Source organism: Bos indicus x Bos taurus, chromosome 10 (genome assembly GCF_003369695.1).
Source record: "Bos indicus x Bos taurus breed Angus x Brahman F1 hybrid chromosome 10, Bos_hybrid_MaternalHap_v2.0, whole genome shotgun sequence".
Taxonomy (NCBI): Eukaryota; Metazoa; Chordata; class Mammalia; order Artiodactyla; family Bovidae; genus Bos; species Bos indicus x Bos taurus.
In genome coordinates, this window is record NC_040085.1 from 50,711,211 (window position 1) to 50,727,708 (window position 16,498).

The window sequence follows — 16,498 nt, forward strand, 5'->3', positions numbered from 1 at the left end:
ACTCATTGTGGGACGTGCGAATGGGAAATGGATTGAGATATGGATACATTGGCTGACTCTTGGCCTTTGGAAAAAAAAAAGGTTTAGCTAGAAATAAACTTGCAGATGAACTATTCACATAACCCCTGTATAAACGCAGTTTTGGGGAATAAGATACAAAATAAGTGGGAAAAAAATATCAGCTATTTTTTATTTTTTTCCCTTAGAGTACAGATGTTATCTACTTACAAATCATTGAACACCAGGCATTGCCTATAATCTCCACATTCTATGTCACTTTCTCTGCAAAAATCAGTAGCATAGAGGCTTACAATATTTGGAAGACTGAGCTGGGAAGCATGGGGAGTATTGCTGTTAGGAGAAGAGTGAAATGACCTCTGGGCTAGAAACAGCCCATTCAGTCCTTTTATTCCCATTTTCCATTTAAACACTGGACAAATGTAGTATTAACAAATTCTAATAATTCTGAAAAAAGTATCTTTTTTAAAAATAATGTTCCTGCCCACCAGACAGAGTTTCTCAGAGTTTATTTCTGCTTAGTTTGCTTTGTATTTTACTGATATAATATCCAAATCACTATCAATTAGAAAAGAAGGGAAAACATATTTCACCCATAACGTCACCATCCAGCAAACTAAAGTACTTTTTTGGTACATTCTCCTGAGCATGTATGTCTGCATAGCTATACCTTCTTCATGTTGTTATTTTTTACTTAAATCCATAAGTTTTTTCACATTTCTTTGTCTTATTTTTTTTCCAGAGCCAGTATTTTTAACAGCTCCAAAATATTTTACCAAGTGTATATGCCATAGTTTATCCTTTTAAAATCCTTTATTGCTAGAAATACAGGTTATTTTCAATTCTAAATAATACTTCTATGAACGTCTTTATGTAGACACATGGCTACAATATCTCTGAGATCCCCTTAACTTGTATTTTATTGCTTTTTCCTCTCATTCTCATTTCTCTCTCTCATTTTCATTCCAAACCAAGCACTTGGATTTTGGTGGTTTTGTTGGTTTACAAATGGTTAAATTACTTAAAATATTTAAAGTTTTGTAAAAATCTTGTCTGTCATTTTCTTGGTTATGGTCTTGGCCTGAGTTAAGGTGGTTTTAGCTTTCCATATTCACATGAGGAGCCAAATTTCCTATAAAGAGAGAGTGTTTTGATCCTCTTAGAAGGGCCTCAGTGACATTCTAGGTACACAACACTTCTTTGTGCTGGTGGCCACAGCAGGGACATCACTTGCGAAGCCTGCCTAAAATAAAAATGGCACTTTTATGGTTGTAGATGTGTTTGTCCAAAGAACATTTAATCACTCTGAAGGTTTTTTCCCCTTACAGCGAGCAGCATTTTGTAACTGTAGAGTTCTGCTAATGCATACTTCTGCCGGGAAGCTTCCCAGGGTGGGGCACAAAAGATGCTAAGTGGCAGGGGGCGATGGGAAGAAAGCCATTAACACTCCAGCAGCGAGGTCAGATTTGATGTTTCCTTTTGTTTGCAGGATCCAAATTAAGAAGCCGCTTCTGTACTTTCCCTGTTGCCTCCCACCTAAACATACTCTTGGGTCATCTCACTCTGGTCACATCTTTTGACAATTAGCCACCCATTAACAGGATGATTGAAAAGAAGCCAGAGTGGTTTACACATAAAGTGCTTACTCTTTTCCAGGAAGAACACATATCTCTACAGTTTCATTAATGCTTCGGCCGATTAGTACACAAAATAAAATACTTAGACTCTACAAAGCACAGCAAAGGAAAGAAAACGGGTTGGGAAGGAAGAAAATTAAAAAACAAAAATACCCTTAGAGATTTTTCTTATTCTTTTTTTTTGTTTTTCTTTTTGCAAACCTGCTTTAAAAAGGGGGGGAGGGATGTTATCTTGCTTCTATCTTTTTCTGCCTTTAAAGTCAGTATTACCAACCATTTTACTTGTACTTTACTATTATTATCTGAGTGATGGCTGTGACATGTTGATCATATACGGCAGTGAGAAAATTGATTTCCCTCAACAGAAATGCTTCCAATTTTCCCAGGGCCATAATTTTATGTGCACAACAAAATAAAAGGGTCATTTTCCTTAAGATGAGGGGAATTGAAATCTTTGATAAAAGCTATGGTAAATGTTGTACTTTTGATTGCGGAAACTGCAGTTTTCACAAATATCTGGCCTGTCTGATTTGAGGGTGTGGGTTGGGGGCAGGGGAGAGGGATTTGAAGGCAAAGAATTGTTGTTATTTTTTTTTAAGAGCTGAATTTATTTAAGAAAGCCCCGTAAGTCCACAGCTTCACTCTAAGTGCTCATATTCCCATTAAAGGGAAGTTACAGGGTTGCTGCTTTGAGCTACGTGCCAACAAGCAAGGGGGCCAAAAGAAGCCAGTCGCACAGATGGGACCTTCTCAAAGAATGAACACCTGTGTGGCCCGCGGTTCAGAGTGAGCCTGTCACAAGATGTATTCATAAACTCATCAATGTTATTTTGCAAGCCAAAGACATTTCATACCTAGGAAGGCAAAGGGTGGGAGGATTCAGGGACAAATTGATGTAGCATAAGCATAGGAAGAATAAAAACAGAGGCTGTTTCCTAACTATGTCCTAATGCCGCTTTGTTTGGTTAGCAGGCTTTACTCAATCTGATGGAAACTGATTTCCAAGTAGCTGATGGAGCAACACTTACCAACAAATATTTAGAATTAGAGACCTTTGCTTCACTCTGAATCTACATGTAGGGTTAAACTGTAAGCTTTCCAGCCAAATAGCCAAGTATTTTTATTTGACATTTGATTTGCCAACAAGATTTTTATATAATGACTATCAACAGATGAGAGAAGATTTCAAAAATATCTTGGTTTTAAACAGCAATCTTCTTGAACTAGAAGAATTCTATCCTCTTTTACATTTTCTATGTAGACTAAAAGAAACAAATAGAGCTTTTAAAATCAGAAGTATTTTCATCATGGGGTTTTTTATGACTATGAATAATATTCATTTGTTAGAAAGCAAAATTCACAATTCATTATAAATCTGGGAGCACATCCTTCTGGAAAAAATTAAGAGTAGCAAAAGTATAAGAAAAATCTCAGCAATCTTTCTCAAAGAGTATATTGTAAGGAAAATAGTCTTGATGTCTCTTGATTTTTTTCTTCCAGACATTCTTCTAACTCTATGAAAGTAAAATCTGAAATTTCTGGGATTTACATCCTGAAATATTTATTCTGCATGTGCTTTCATAAATCTTTTCATCAAATCAAGTGAGATGAGTTCATGTTGATAAAAAATTTGAAGTTTCAGCAAAAAGGTTGTATGTTTTCTTTTCAAAGTTATGGGTTAAAGCTTGAGTCAATAAGCAATAGGCTAGGGGCCAAATGTTGTTGTCACCTATTTTAGTATAGCCCCACCTGCAAAGAATGGTTTTTACATTTTTTTATTATTGAAAAAGTCTTTAAAAATAATACTTTGTGACATAAAAATCATATCAAATTCAGATTTCAGTGTTGACCATAAATTAAAATTTATCAGAATGCACATTTATTTACACACAGTCTCTGGCTGCTTTCATACTACAATGGGGAAGCTTAAAAGTTGCAACAGACCATATATATGACCTCCAAAGCCTAAGGTATTAATATTTACTATCTGAATCTCCAACTTAGGCACTCCTTTACCTACTGGGGAAACTTATTAGATGATTATTCCAAAGCACTGTGCATGAGTTACTGTATAAACACACCAAAAAATAGTCCTTTTGTATAGGCATAAACTACTTTTTGATAAAGTTTGATAGGTGTGAAGCCATTACAAAATTGTCCCTTCCCAACTCACAATTTGGACAGAAATCTATTGATCTTACTTATATCTGCAGTATCAATGTTTTGGTGTTACTGAGGGATCAATCTTGAAAAGTTAAGTGAGACATTTTTAGGAGATCCTTCAGAAAGTAGAAACTTTTAGAGTACTTAGGAAAGTTAGCACCTGGAAAAAAACCTAAGTTCTTATACTTTGCTGGCGAACAGCATTTATGCACCTCTATTTAGAGGTATGGGCTTCCCTGGTGGCTCAGTGGTAAAGAATATGCCTGCCAATGCTGCAAAAGTGGGTTCAGTTCCTGGGTTGGGAAGATGCCCTGAAGAAGGAAATGGCAACCCATTCCAGTATTTTTGCCTGGGAAATCCAACAGACAGAAGGAGCCTGGCAGACTATAGTCCATGGGATCACATGGAGTCAGACAAGATTAACAACTGAACAACAATATTCAGAGGTACAGGTAATGAAGAAAGAAAACTCATTTCATTTCCTCAGAGCTGTGCTCTTTGAGTGTCCCATTCTTTTTGGTGAGATTTAGACGGCAATTATAAGTGGGTCTGAAGACACTGGCCCAGGCAGGATGAGTGACAAGCCATAAATAAATAATGCTTATTTGAATCTGTGGTCCCACCTCTTAAATGTGAAAAGATCTCTGCATTGAGAATAGTAACAATGAATTAGAGTAACTTGCCTGCTCATTAACATGTGGTCTGATCTAGGTAAATCAATTTGGAGGATGTCAATGTATTTAATCCTTCCCAAGGGTGAGTTGTGGCTTTTTCCAATTTGTTGACCTTACAATGCCCAGAAGAGTTTTCTCACCTCCTCTCCAGCCTGCCTCAGATATTAAGTGTATCTGTGCTGAACCAGGAATGTGACAGATTCTTTGCATTTATTCTGGCAAAAGCAGTGGATTAGTGCATGCTGGAATGCCAAGGAAGATTCAGGTGTTTGTACAGAAAATATATCACTCCCACTGAAAACACCCATTCTTAGAATAGTGGTGCTTTCCCTCGCTTATATGGAATCAGCCTCCTTACTCAAATTGCACTCCTTAAAGGGTCAGCATCTGAGAAATTACAGAGCATGTTTCTTTAGGATGGAAAGATTAAAAACTACACTGTAATCTGGGAGGCCACATGGTTTTTTAGGATCTGTACAGTGCCCTGAATTTGGTTCAGTGAGTATGTGATTTGCATGCATGGTCACATCTCTGGATCAAAACCTTTTAGACAGTCATGCACATCTACTCAGCCTTGGCCCCCACCTCAGGATGAGAACATAATGGCTGCAATAACTAGTGGGCTTGGCACTCCTGAGCCTTTCTTCCCTTGCCTGGCTGTGCCTTGCCCACCAGTAAAGTGTTTACAAACCGAATTTCCTCAAATCAGTGCTCCAAGATATGTTAATAGGTGCTCCGTGGGGAAAAAAAAACTACCTCATGGAAAAATAAGTTTGGGAAGTTCTGGGTTAAATAATGTAAAAAACCCCAACAAAACCTATACTGTTTCTCAGAGCCTTTGATTTGGCTATATATATGAAGTATGTAAAAGAATAATATTATGTGCATTTCCCCAAATTATTTGTCCTGAAATTCAATCAACAATTAGACTTCAGTGGTACAAAATTTGGGAAATGCTGAATTAAAGAAAGTGAGAATGTCTTCTCTAACTAGTGAGCAGAAATTACTGCAACTAATAGAAGCAGACAATGTAAGTGGTAGAATGGATCTTACTTATTTTCTAACAACAACAACAAAAAAACCCAACAACTCTCAAACTATAGGCAATTCTAAAGCCTGAGAGACTTAATAGTTATTGTATATTCATGTGCTCACACATCTTACACATGTATATACTAAACTATTTCAAAAACATGTAAATTGTAAACTGTATTTTACAGTTCTAGTAAATTCATAAGAGCTTTTTTGTCATCTACCAACCATCAGCACACCTATCACGTGCAAGTCTTGGGATATTTTGCAGAGAAAACGGGGTTCCTCTACATGGAAAGGCTTAGAGTCTCTTCATTCAATATACAAGGAGACTGACATTAGTCTTATATTATATAATAAGACTTATTCCCTTCAAGTTTCTTAGTTGTCTTCATTCTCCTTGTGATTGGACAAAGTCTTTGAATTAGTGTTTTTTATAACAGCTGGGAACATAGTGGTCTATAGAGGTGATTAACAGCCACTCTGCAGGCAGATTGTGTGTCAGTCTGATCAAGGAACAAATTAAGTTGGTTTCTGGCTTCTCTGATGGCAAATAGGGTTGTTGATAGAGGTGGAGTTGGTGTATTTCAGGAATCACACAGACATCTGTGTCGAGATGCTTGAGGCAGAGCAAGATGCATAGGAAATTCTTGGGTGGTTTCCATCACTTCATGGGAAATAGATGGAGAAACAGTGGAAACAGTGTCAGACTTTATTTTTCTGGGATCCAAAATCACTGCAGATGGTGATTGCAGCCATGAAATTAAAAGACGCTTACTCCTTGGAAGGAAAGTTATGACCAACCTAGATAGCATATTCAAAAGCAGAGACATTACTTTGCCAACAAAGGTCTGCCTAGTCAAGGCTATGGTTTTTCCTGTGGTCATGTATGGATGTCAGAGTTGGCCTGTGAAGAAGGCTGAGCCCCAAAGAATTGATGCTTTTGACCTGTGGTGTTGGAGAAGACTCTTGAGAGTCCATTGGACTGCAAGGAGATCCAACCAGTCCATTCTGAAAGAGATCAGCCCTGGGATTGCTTTAGAAGGAATGATGCTAAAGCTGAAACTCCAGTACTTTGGCCACCTCATGTGAAGAGTTGACTCATTGGAAAAGACTCTGATGCTGGGAGGGATTGGGGGCAAGAGGAGAAGGGGACGACAGAGGATGAGATGGCTGGATGGCATCACCAACTCGATGAACATGAGTCTGAGTGAACTCCGGGAGTTGGTGATGGACAAGGAGACCTGGTGTGCTGCGATTCATGGGGTCACGGAGAGCCGGACACGACTTAGTGACTGAACTGAACTGAACTGGGATGACTTAAGACATGACCAATGATGAATGGACAGATGAAGGGAATTTTCCATTATACACCACATTCATGAACAAGTGTGTGTCAAATAGAGGTCATGAAAAGAAGCATATTTACTAATGTGAATAAACAAAATGAACCATCTAGCAAATATGCATAAAGATGCTACTTAATCTAGATGTGAAAGTTTAGCTCCGTTTAGGAGAGATATAAGCCTCAAATTAATAAAGATAATAAAAGGGAGAAAGAATATTTAGGAACACGAATCTATATTTAGTTAATTTGTCACTTCCGTAAAAATTACTGATTGTCTGTGTCATGCACTGAAGCTTCTAGACTGAAAAAGGACAGCAGCCAGTTCCTTAAGTTTATGAACTGGTCAGAGAGATAACTCAAGAAACATTTGCAGTAGAGTGTGACAAGCGCTAGAACAGATATAAGTACAGGTTGCTCCATTGAAAAGGAGTCTTTCTCAATGATGAGATGAGGGGGAAGGATGGGAAATAAAGCAAGGCTTTTCAGAAAAAGTAATAGGCTTGCTAAGATCTGAAGGATGTGTGGTGTCATCAGATAAGTAAAGGAGTGAAACAGAGTTATTGCTAGAAAGAACAGCAGGTAGAAAAGCTTAGAGGTGACACTGACAGCCAAATTAGTTTGGAAAACTGAAAGCAGTTCAGGACAACCTTTTAGGTTGAGTGTGTATAGGATGGTAGCAGAAGAGAGATGGCACGTGGCAGGGACACCAGGTGAAGCCACCTGGATAAACAGCAGTCAACCATTAAGAATATGCTAAAATAAACTGTATTACAAAGGCAATGGGAAATTCTTGAAGAATTTTAAGTAGAGGAGCAACTTGATCAAAAATATATTTAAGAACAACCAACCTAACCTGACAAGAATTGAATTTAGTAGGTATAATAAAATCTGTGGAGAGAAACTATTCAAGATTAGCAGTATATCCAGAGGGATATTCATTTAAGGTAGTGATGGTGGGGCTGGAGCGAAAAGGACAGATTTCAGAGATAGCGGTGAACTCAACAGGAGTTTATAGTGATTTACTGGATGCATAAATGGGGTTGCAGAGGTAGAATTAAAGATGGGACCCAGGTATCTTCTTGGCCTCATGTGCTGATGGCACTGCCATGTCCTGAGCGAGACATCATGAGAGCAAGAACATGTGTCTCCTTCAGGGTGGGGTATGGTGGGGCTACACAATACATTCTGGCATTTTTATCTCTAATTTTTAACTCAATTGTTTAAAGTATATTTTAACACAGGATTTCAGAGGAGAAATTCCAAGTGATGAGAAGTCCCAGGGTGCACCCTCGGGAACGAATGGCTGAGGTGGAGGTGAAGGTTACTGGAATAGAAGTGATCAAGGAATGGATTGGCTAGAACAGATTGTTCTTAACAATTCTCAAATCCCCCAAGATAACAACAGAGCTTGCTTTAGAGATCCAAGTAGTCAATCCAAGTTTAAAGTCTTCAATAAATGAGGGGGAAGTTACCATGCTACTACAAGAAGTCAAGAGTGATATGGCCAAATATTATGAGTAGTCTGTAAGGATGAGGGATTTTTACACAAAGGTAGAAGCATAATGTTTGGCCAGCCAGATGTTTTGGAGAGTGAGATACTTGAGATGTAAGAAAAATAAAGGCACCTTCTTGATGAAATTTCAAGGATGTTGGTATCCTCAGGAAAGAGCATATCAATTAAAGCCAGCAGTTTAGGGATGCATTTGTAGAAAGCCTGAGACCATAGAGGGTTTGTGTGCAACATAACAGGAAATCCTGAGAACACAGTGGAAGATTTGAAAAGAGGATCAATGGATGTTTAGGTCCACAGAGGAAGCATAGAGCTATCTGGGGATGAGAGTCTGGGGAAAATGGATGAACAAAAGGAGGAGTCTAAGGCAAGGACCAGGATAATGGAATGGTGATGAATAATTGGTTTAGGGCATTAGTAGATTCTTAAAGCTGCTATAACAAATTACCAGAAATGTAACAGCTTAGAACAATACAAATGCATTATCTTACAGTTCTGGGGATCAGAAATCCAAAAATAGGATTGATAGGGTAAAAATTTATGTGTCAGCAGGGCTGCATTTCTTCTAGAAGCTCCAGGGGAGAATCCATCCCTTGTTTTTTCCAGATTCTAGAGGCTTGCCCTCATTCCCTGGCTTGTGGTTCCCTTCCAGGAATATTGTTCCACCATCTGCTTCCACCATCACATATCCTCCTCTGATTCTTCTGCCTTTCTCTTTCCCATATAAAAATATTTGTGCTTATAGGTGCACCCAGTTAATCTAGGATACTTTCCATCTCAAATTCTTTTTCTTTTTTTTAAATTATTTACTTATTTATTTATGGCTGCACTGGGTCTTCCTTGCTGCATGCAGGCTTTCTTTAGTTGCAGTGAGCAGGGGCTACTCTTCGTTGTAGTGTGCAGGCTTCTCATTGTGGTGACTTCTCTTGTCATGGAGCACAAGTTTAGGCACATGGGCTTTAGTGACCTGCTGCCTATGGAATCTTCCTGGACCAGGAATTGAACCCGTGTGCCCTGCATTGGCAGATGGATATTTCTTCACTGTACCACTAGGGAAGCCCTCAAATTCTTAATTATGTTTGCAAAATTCTTTTGCCATGTGACCAACACATTCACAGGTTATCAGAATGAGGACGTGGACATCTTTGAGGAGCTGTGATTCTGCCAACCACAGGGGCCACAAAGTGTGCTGGCGAGGGGATGAATAAAGTTGGAAACAGCGGAACAGGCTCAGGGCTCTCATCGGGGATTGACCGAGTTAGGAATGACTGATTTTGAAAGAATTCTGATATAGATCAGGTTGTTGATGAAAGAATCATGTGGATCTCAGAATCCCACCACAACCTGAAAACAACAGTGGACTCCGAAACTTATCAGCAGAGAACTGAACTGAGAGGATGAGCATTCGGAGCTTCTGGCAACCACGGGACGATCACATCAATTTCCTTAGACGAGGTTGAAAATGAGGTATGTTCATTGCATTTATTTATCAAATATTTAGTTAGCCTATATGTAGCTACAGATACAGGATAAAAATAATAAAGTAGTTTTTATGAGACTGATGTACTGCTAAGGAGGCAGATGAAAGAATAGTTTTTAAAAAGAGCTTTGCTAGCTAGGGAAGGAGGTAAGGCATGAACAAAGAAGAGAGTCAGAGTGATGTAGAGACTGTTGCCAGGATACCAAGGAAATGCTTCAACTAATAAGCTTCTTTTTCTTTGAATCATTCTTTACATCTTGCTGCTGCTGCTGCTAAGTCGCTTCGGTCATGTCCGACTCTGTGCGACCCCATGGACGGCAGCCCACCAGGGATCTTACCAGTCACTAAATCCCATGTTTGTTCCTTACAAAATTCTTGCAAATACATTATTTTTGTCTCAATTTGCCTTCTACCACATCAATCCACATTGCCCTAAACTTCACATTTTAATTTTTCTAAGAAATGGAAAAATTAGAACAAAACTATTCATGGGGGAGAAATGATGGGTTAGATTTGGTATATGCTCGTCTTAAGAAAAATGCAGGATAAGAGATATAGGACAAGTTTGGTGAGTCAGATTTGAAAGTCATCTACATGACAATAGTACTGAAATCCAAGACTGAATAAATACTTTCAGGGTGAGATTTGGGAGAAATAAGGGCTGATAATCAAGAACTGAGGTCCATACATGAGGAGAGAAAAATCAGAGAGGTGGGAGAGAGCCATGAGAGAAACATAAGGGCACCATTTGTTACAGAAACTTTTGTCACAGGGGTCAAATGGAGTGTCACTAGTGTTTAAAAGCTGAAAAGAGAAGAGATAAGCCAAGGACATGCCTTGGATTTAGCAAGAAGGAGAGCATTATAACCTTGAAAAAAAATTATGGCAAATAATTGAGGATCTCAGGTAAGAGAAAAGTTTAGTTTCTTTGAAAGTGGTGGTATTATATAAACAAATCTTGATTTAGTCCAGGAAACTTTAATATAATACCACAGGCAGAGTAACTTATAAACAAGAGAAAATTTATCTCTCTTATCACAGTTCAAGAGGCTGTACGTTCAAGATTAAGTACCACCATAGTTAGGTGAGAACCCTCTTCTGGGTTGCAGACTTCTCACAGTGTCCTCACACGGTCAAAGGGGTGAGTGATTTCTGTAGGGTCTCTTTTATAAGAACACTAATCCCATTCATGAATGTACTACGCTTTCAAAGGCCCCACCTCTTGGGGGGATTAAAATTCAACATATGACTTTTGGGGGATACAAACAGACAATCAGATCGGATCAGTCACTCATCGTGTCCGACTCTTTGCGACCCCATGAATCGCAGCATGCCAGGCCTCCCTGTCCATCACCAATTACCGGAGTTCACTCAGACTCACATCCATCGAGTCAATGATGCCATCCAGCCATCTCATCCTCTGTCATCCCCTTCTCCTCTTGCCCCCAATCCCTCCCAGCATCAGAGTCTTTTCCAATGAGTCAACTCTTCGCATCAGGTGGCCAAAGTACTGGAGTTTCAGCTTTAGCATCATTCCTTCCAAAGAAATCCCAGGGCTCATCTCCTTCAGAATGGACTGGTTGGATCTCCTTGCAGTCCAAGGGACTCTCAAGAGTCTTCTCCAACACCACAGTTCAAAAGCATCAATTCTTCAGCACTCAGCCTTCTTCACAGTCCAACTCTCACATCCATACATGACCACAGGAAAAACCATAGCCTTGACTAGACAGACCTTTGTTGGCAAAGTAATGTCTCTGCTTTTGAATATGCTATCTAGGTTGGTCATAACTTTCCTTCCAAGGAGTAAGCGTCTTTTAATTTCATGGCTGCAGTCACCATCTGCAGTGATTTTGGAGCCCAGAAAAATAAAGTCTGACACTGTTTCCACTGTTTCCCCATCTATTTCCCATGAAGTGATGGGACCAGATGCCATGATCTTCGTTTTCTGAATGTTGAGCTTTAAGCCAACTTTTTCACTCTCCACTTTCACTTTCATCAAGAGGCTCTTTAGTTCCTCTTCACTTTCTGCCATAAGGGTGGTGTCATCTGCATATCTGAGGTTATTGATATTTCTCCTGGCAATCTTGATTCCAGCTTGTGTTTCTTCCAGTCCAGCATTTCTCATGATGTACTCTGCATATAAGTTAAATAAACAAGGTGACAATATACAGCCTTGATGAACTCCTTTTCCTATTTGGAACCAGTCTGTTGTTCCATGTCCAGTTCTAACTGTTGCTTCCTGACCTGCATACAAATTTCTCAAGAGGCAGATCAGGTGGTCTGGTATTCCCATCTCTTTCACAATTTTCCACAGTTTATTGTGATCCACACAGTCAAAGGCTTTGGCATAGTCAATAAGCAGAAATAGATGCCTTTCTGGAACTCTTGCTTTTTCCATGATCCAGCGGATGTTGGCAATTTGATCTCTGGTTCTTCTGCCTTTTCTAAAACCAGCTTGAACATCAGGAAGTTCACGGTTCACATATTGCTGAAGCCTGGCTTGGAGAATTTTGAGCATTACTTGACTAGCGTGTGAGATGAGTGCAATTGTGTGGTAGTTTGAGCATTCTTTGGCATTGCCTTTCTTAGGGATTGGAATGAAAACTGACATTTTCCAGTCCTGTGGCCACTGCTGAGTTTTCCAAATTTGCTGGCATATTGACAATAGCAACCTCAACATGGTCCACACTGATAAATAAACTTATTTGTGTGATATGATTACACATGCTATGAAGTGACAAGTGATTGGAAGCCATGGATCTTCCTACTTAGGTAAGAAGCAGATTAAAGGGAATTTTCAACCTATTTTTTCCCCCATTAGACAGAAAGAGCACTTGAAGAAGGGATGTATTTTAATAACAGAATAAGAAGGAAAAAAAAATGGAAGTATCTGAATCCAGGTCCTAGTTATAGGTTTAGAGATCAAAAGTGGAAGGATATTTTGGCCATGGTTTTTTTTCTGTATGAACCAGCCACAATGGTGATCCCATCATATTGTTGAGTCTCTTGCTTAGGAAATTAGTCATCATGTGATGGGAAGTTGAGTAGGGTACAGCATCATCATAGGGGAACTCAGGAACCTGGCCTTGCTTGGCCTGACTTGATACTTGGATACAAAGATCTTACAGGTATATTGATATTTCAGGGTCAGACAGAGTTAAGTTTCTGGATTCATTTAATATTTCCCTAGATTTTAGCTTATTGAAGAATATCAGGATGAAGGAGCTCTTAAGGAAACTTTCTTAATCTAAATCCCCCCATCACTGCCTTTAGCATCAGTGAGAGTGGCTGATGTGCTGCCTGCAGTGGAGGCCCTAAAGAACAAGCCTGAGGCAGAGGAGAAGGATAACATTAAACAAGAAGCCTAATTTCTAGAGACAACATGTTGAATAAGAAAAGTGTGGCTCACTGAGTTGAAAGATGCACAGAAAGCATTCTGATACATTAGTAATGATAACCAGGCAACTGGAAATTGCGGTTTACGCGGGCTGGCTTGTCCAAAGTAGATGATATCCTTGAATGGACAGATGCTTAGGTGTTACCAGGATACAGATAGAGAACAGGCCTGAGTGAATGGGGCATGAAAATGGCCTATTCCATCTTATAAAATATAAATCCATTCCAGAGAACATTCCTTCCGACTTGAACATCAACTGGTCTGTGACAGAGTAATTGAAGGGGAGGAAGGAAGCTGTAACTTTGCAGGAGCAATGGTTTTATTCATATAAAACTAGTCTTAATTTTAGAATTTTAAATATTATTTTAGAAAAAAATTTGTGCCCATACAAATCCATGTCTTTCACCTTCTCTCTTTCCTACCATCTACATTTTTATCTATGTTATCTTGTACCAGAAATTATACAGCATTGTGTGTGGTTAAACACTTTCACATAGTATCAAAACCCATCTCTTTTACATGCTAGCTTCAGAACTTTGTCACAAGTTACCCAAACTCTCTAAGCCTGAGTTAATTCATCTGTAAAATGACACTAATAATAGTGTCTCCTTTAAGAGTTGTTATGATTACAATGACATAATGTGAATGAAGTGCTTAGCACAGGGCCTGGGACACAATAAGAATTCAATAAATAGTTGTTATTATTATTTTATTAGCTAACATCACAGTACACTAGGGGGAAAAAATGAACCAAAATTACAGCCCTAGGCTCTAATTCTCAATGAGTCACTTCTAGCTCTTTGATTCCCATCTTTTAAATGGGAATGATATCTATGTCAAGAGATGATCTAGGCTTGTTCTTTGAATTAACAGAATCATGAATATCTGTATATTGTATATCTGTATATTGTAAAAGGTTTTTAAGTGTAAGGTAAGGAAAAGAAATAAAATTTTAGCACAATAGCTCTGCCTTTACTTCCAGAACTAGCATACGGGCAAATAAATACAAAGTTGGGACCTTATATAGCTGCCATCACTTACCCAATATAAACATAAAGGCTGTTATTCTACCAGATTTTCAAACTAGTTGAATGGGTCTGTTTTAGGTCAGTCTTAGATTTAAAAAAAAAAAAAGTTGAAATTTCATTTTATTTGTCTATTGATAATATGATAAAGTTCCATGGATATTTTAAAATACCTACTATGTACTATGCATAATATAGTAGTAAAAGTTAGATACAGAGAGTTAGGAGCCTTGAATTGGACTTGTAATAAATTGCAGTGACATTGACCTTATAATGTACATGTTTCCATCAAGTCACCTATTAAAAGACTGTTACAATACTTATCTACTATGCAAAGGAACTATAAATTGGTATGAATGTTAAGCCTCTCTCAGAAAAAACACTATCTAAGCAAAAGCCTCACCATCATGTCATCCCTGGATTTGATGCCCCTGGTTAATAGATGCAAAGTATAAACCACTGAATTATTCATTTGCCCTTACAGTTCTGCCCCAGAACAAAGTATGCTGGAAGCCAGCCCAGTGAAGGGCAACAGAAAAAGTGCCTGGTTTTGAAAAACTGATGAAAAGAGGATGTGATAAGAGACGACAAACCGACCCAGAGTAATATATTCTAATGCTGTGTCCGCTGACACAGCCCCTGCCATTGGTTAGGAGCCAATCCAATGTTTTAACAAAAACTGATTGATTGAGAATGATAAAGAAAGGACCCCACAGGAAGCACAAAGACAAACCACTTCATGGAAAGATGACCTGACCGAAGGTAAGCAATCCATTTCAAATCCTAAAAGATGATGCTTTTAAAGTGCTGCACTCAATATGCCAGCAAATTTGGAAAACTCAGCAGTGGCCACAGGACTGAAAAAGGTCAGTTTTCATTCCAATCCCTAAGAAAGTCAATGCCAAAGAATGCTCAAACTACCGCACAACTGCACTCATCTCACACGCTAGTAAAGTAATGCTCAAAATTCTCCAAGCCAGGTTTCAACAGTACATGAACCATGAAATTCCAGATATTCAAGCTGGATTTAGAAAAGGCAGAGGAACCACAGATCAAATTGCCGACATCCATTAGATCATCAAAAAAGCAAGAGAGTTCCAGAAAAACATCTACTTCTGCTTTATTGAATATGCTAAAGCCTTTGATTGTGTGGATCACAACAAACTGTGGAAAATTCTGAAAGAGATGGGAATACCAGACCACCTAATCTGCTTCCTGAGAAATCTATATGCAGGTCAAGAAGCAACACTTAGAACTGGACATGGACCAACAGACTGGTTTCAAATAGGGAAAGAAGCATGTCAAGGCTGTATATTGCCACCGGCTTATATAACATATGCAGAGTACATCATGTGAAATGCCAGGCTGGATAAAGCACAAGCTGGAATCAAGATTGCCTGGAGAAATATCAACAACCTCAGATATGCAGATGACACCACCCTTATGGCAGAAAGTGAAGAAGAACTAAAGAGCCTCCTGATGAAAGTGAAAGAGGAGAGTGAAAAAGTTGGCTTAAAACTCAACATTCAGAAAACTAAGATCATGGCATCTGGTCCCATCACTTCATGGTAAACAGATAGAGAAACAATGGAAACAGTGACAGACTTTATCTTTTGGGGCTCCAAAATCCCTGAAGATGCTGACTGCAGCCATGAAATTAAAAGACACTCGCACCTTGGAAGAAAAGCTATGACCAAACTAGACAGAATATTAGAAAGTAGAGATATTACTTTGCCAACAAAGGTCCATCTTGTCAAAGCTATGGTTTTTCCAGTAGTCATGTATGGATGTGAGAGTTGGACTATAAAGAAAGCTGAGCACTGAAGAATTGATGCTTTTGAAGTATGGTGTTGGAGAAGACTCTTGAGAGTCACTTGGACTGCAAGGAGATCCAACCAGTCAATCCTAAGGAAATAAGTCCTGGATATTCATTGGAAGGACTGATGCTGAAGTTGAAACTCCAATACTGTGGCCACCTGGTATGAAGAGTTTACTCATTGGAAAAGACCCAGATGCTGGGAAAGATTGAAGGCAGGAAGAGAAGGGGATGACAGAATGAGATGGTTAGATGGCATCACCAAGTCGATGGACATGAGTTTGAGCAAGCTCCAGGAGTTGGTGATGGACAGGGAAGCCTGGCGTGATGCACTCTGTGGGGTCGCAAAAAGTCGGACACAACTGAGCGGCTAACCTGAACTGAAGTGATCTATGTGT